Source organism: Brassica rapa, unplaced genomic scaffold, assembly GCF_000309985.2.
Source record: "Brassica rapa cultivar Chiifu-401-42 unplaced genomic scaffold, CAAS_Brap_v3.01 Scaffold0264, whole genome shotgun sequence".
Taxonomy (NCBI): domain Eukaryota; kingdom Viridiplantae; phylum Streptophyta; class Magnoliopsida; order Brassicales; family Brassicaceae; genus Brassica; species Brassica rapa.
Window position 1 is genome coordinate 65,662 of NW_022610208.1, and position 3,945 is coordinate 69,606.

The following is a 3,945-nucleotide window of genomic DNA, read 5'->3' on the forward strand; positions in this document are numbered from 1 at the left end:
GTAAACTAGTTACTCATGACTCATTTGTGATGCAGATAACCAATAGGCGGGAAACCTTACTCTAGGACGGGAAGGAACAGAATTTGCCGCGGTAGTTTTATTATCCTTGCAAAGTCATTTTGATATATCTTATGTATAAGATTTGTTGACCGAAAACCTCGAGGTTAATTTATAACAAATTTTGTAAGATGCTTTTCATTTATATATAAAGAATGTTTTTTTTTAAGTACGGGTTCCATATGATATTAGTCCTTGTCCGGACGAACTAACTATCGGGTATTGCTTTGTCTGGTTGAAAAGCCTAGAGTTATATCCGATAGGAGCGTTGGTGTTCTTTGGTTGTTGGTCTAAGGCGATCGGAAGTATTCTGAGAACCTCAGATCGACAATCGAGGAACATCGACCGTGTCATTTCCGGTCATCTACGATCGGGGGTGTCACATAAGTAACCTTTGAGAAGTCTTTGAAAGGATAAGGGTTTGCATCTGGCCTTTCTCGGCTCATGCACACTCAAACATCCCCTTGCCATATAGGAAATAGTACCCAATCCATATTCTGGACTGACAAATCTCATTAGATCCTAAGTCAATCAACCAACCATCCTCACATGACTTGGAACTGATGAGTCATCATCTGGCCTGACCGGCTTTGGGACTTAACCCAAACAACATATATGATTTGTTCATACGAAACGATGCATTCCTTAATCAGATTAGTTCCGACACCTTGAACCATCATTCAGAGGTCAGGTCGTCCATACTCAACCATGATCAGATCTTACACGGCCTTCCTTGAACAATCACACTTAGGCTCAGTATCATGGTCTACGACTCATAGTACTAGCCATACACTTCGTCATGACTCTTAGCCAATCTCGAAGCTATCAACACCAAGGTTGATATCTAGAAGCATCACATCAAAACTCTTACTCCAGCAACGTGACTATCCATACTAGTGCTCGGCCATCGAACCATCGTCATGAAACATGATCCGACCACCAGACTTGATAAGCCATCGTCTACTTAGCAGGTACTGATATAACCCGCCTTCCATTGCCATCATGTGGGTCTACGCCCTACATAATGCATATGGCGCCTATCCTACTCACCAACCCAAGGTTTATTGTAAGATATCCCACTTAGCCTTTGGGGCTAAAGCCATCCAACCATAGCCGGATCGTCCATAGTCCCGTCTAACTGTCTGGTTAAGATCTAGGTGCGATCGACCAGTTATAAGTCTGGCCCAAAGGCTCACGGACCTTCTTACCTGATCCGACCCAAAGCCTCGATCCATACCAGAGAGTAAGGCCCAAGACCAAACCGGATTGCCTTGCAACCAATCAGACCTTGCGACACAACACTCCGGTTAAACTAACCGTCCATCCGTTTGACTATGCAGCCGCGGACTGTCCACTTGGTTCGGCCTAAGCCTTGAACCAATGGCACCGTTTGGAACTCACACCCTTTGGGAACTAGTACCCTTTGGACACTCGTGCCTCTTGGCAACTCATGACCCTTGGCAACTCGCACCCATTCAGATGTTCCAACCGTTCGACCTAACTGTCCGTATGGACTGTCTGGTCTGTACGTGTGTCCGGCCTATGGCCAAAGGACCACGCATTAACCTACACAAGTCATGAACCATTGTGACTGTTCAGGGAAGGGTTGCAACCATTCAGAACAGAACAGAACCGCCCCTATCCAATCGGATCATCTGAGACTGGTTTAGACCATGCGCGCGCCTAACTCGACGGTTATGGACCGCGACCGCATTACTCAACCAGAACCACGGTTATAACCAATCCCAACATTTCCACAAGGCCACGCCAATGTACAGAAGGAGTAGAAGAAGAATTGGTTGAAAAGAATGAGAAGAATAGGAAACAATCCAAACGCCCATGGCTAGACCGGTTCGGACTGTCCCTATCTGACTGAACCACGGCTTTGGAGTCCTTCTCCAGACCTTTCTCTATGCCTTGGGTATTCATAACCACACGGCCTCCTCTCTCCTAAACCGTTCTCCTTGCCGGAGATACAAAACCACCACGACCGGCCCTTTTCCGGCCGATCTCTTGGCCGGTACTCTCTCTCTCTCTCTACGTTTTTATATGAGCATTTTACTCTGGAATTGGATAATGAAACCAACAGGAGAGGCCCCATATTTATAGAAAACGAGGGGGTAAGTCTTGCCCCACAAACAGGCACGACTTGCTAGCGAACAGGCACCATCGGCCAAGGGTTGTGCCCTCTAGGCCACTTGCATCCCATCACCCTTTCTGATTGGGTTTGGGGTCGGTCATAAGCCCAACCCACGCCCCAAGCCTCCTGGACTTAGCCCACGGCCTTGTCGAAAGACACAACAGCCCATGGCCTCATGGCCGGACCTCACAGCCCGCCACTGACCCGGACCCGGACCATCGGCCTAAAGCCCGAACAGTCCGTCTAGCTGAGATGAGCTGACTCTCAGCTGTCTCAGCTGAGTGAGCTAGTAGTCCAGCTAGTTGAGCTGACTTAGTAGGGACTGAGCTGGAGTGAACTAAACCTAGCTTCGTTGAGCTGGTCGAGCTACTCGTCTACTTCGTTCAGTTACCGTCTTACTCGTCCTAGCTGTCTCTTAGCTTATATAAGGTTAAGTCTAAGTTTCCTTATGTTCTTAACCTTCTTTTTCGACCATGGAACGCTTGCCTTGATGTCCTAAGACTGGTTGGTACGTTTCCTCGAACCATGGCCGTCCTGACAATCCTTTCCAGGATTGGGGGCGTGACAAGTCTCCCCCACTTGTAATGGATTCGTCCTCGAATCCGGTGATGATTATACCTTGTCCCAAGACAAAATATTCCAACCGAACTTATTCTAGTCTTGATCAGAGAATAGAACAAGCTTGATTCAAAACCACCAATTGACCACTTCGATGATCAAATTCCTTTGACCATCGTTGTACAAGTCTCCCCCACTTGATAAGGATTTAACCACAAAAATCCTATCAAGTGGTCCTTTCTGGTTTTGCTGATGGCACCCTTACTTGTCTACTTCGACCACAGTCGAGGGTCCATCAAGCACCCATTCAAGTGATACTTGAAAATCCATCCAAAGACATTCCTTGTGTTACTGGCCGAACTCTACAGGTTGCGGTCCTAGTATCCAACAAGTCTATGTATTTCCTTTGAATAGCATCTTCTTCAGATTTTATTCTTTCTCTGATCATAGTCCAAGACTAGTTCATAATCAGTCCTTAGGAACATGCTGCATACTCGAGCTTTAGTAGATTTGGCCAATCCCCACACCACTCGATGTACCAGTTAAGTCCTCACGAACTTGTTCCAATCTTTAGGCTGCTTGTCCTACAACGAGTCCTAACAGATTGTTAGTGGTTCTTTTGTCCTTCATGGACAATAAGGTTCATGACCTCAGCCACAACGTACTGGATCATCCCCTTAACCGGCTACAACCTTTTCAGGCTTGGCCACATTGCGATCTTAGTCCCTCCAGACTAAAAACGCCTCAGACTTGATTTCTGTCCTTCACTAGACTTTGTCATAATTCGATCCTGGTCCTTTCTTGGACTCGATCGTACTCTGGTCCTGGTCCACTCACAGACTTGACCGTTTCACCCCGACCAAAGGTCCATCTCCGAATAGGTCGTGGCCTGATCCTCGTCCTTTACTGGACTTGATCATTCTCAACCTTAGGTCAAACTCCGACTTGGTTGTACTCCGACCATGGTCCTCTCTCGGACGTGGTCAACTTTGGCTCTGCCATCTCGGCCGGAGCCGACAGAAACGGACTCTAGGACAGTGGTTCTGTCCCTGGTTCCAGTTCAATCATAAATGGATCCGACCTACCAGAGGGGACACTCTGTAGCGAACGGAACACATCTGGGAACTCGGACACCAACGGGTCCTCAAACAGATCTTTCAGATCAACAGAATTTGCCGCGCTCCATAGTG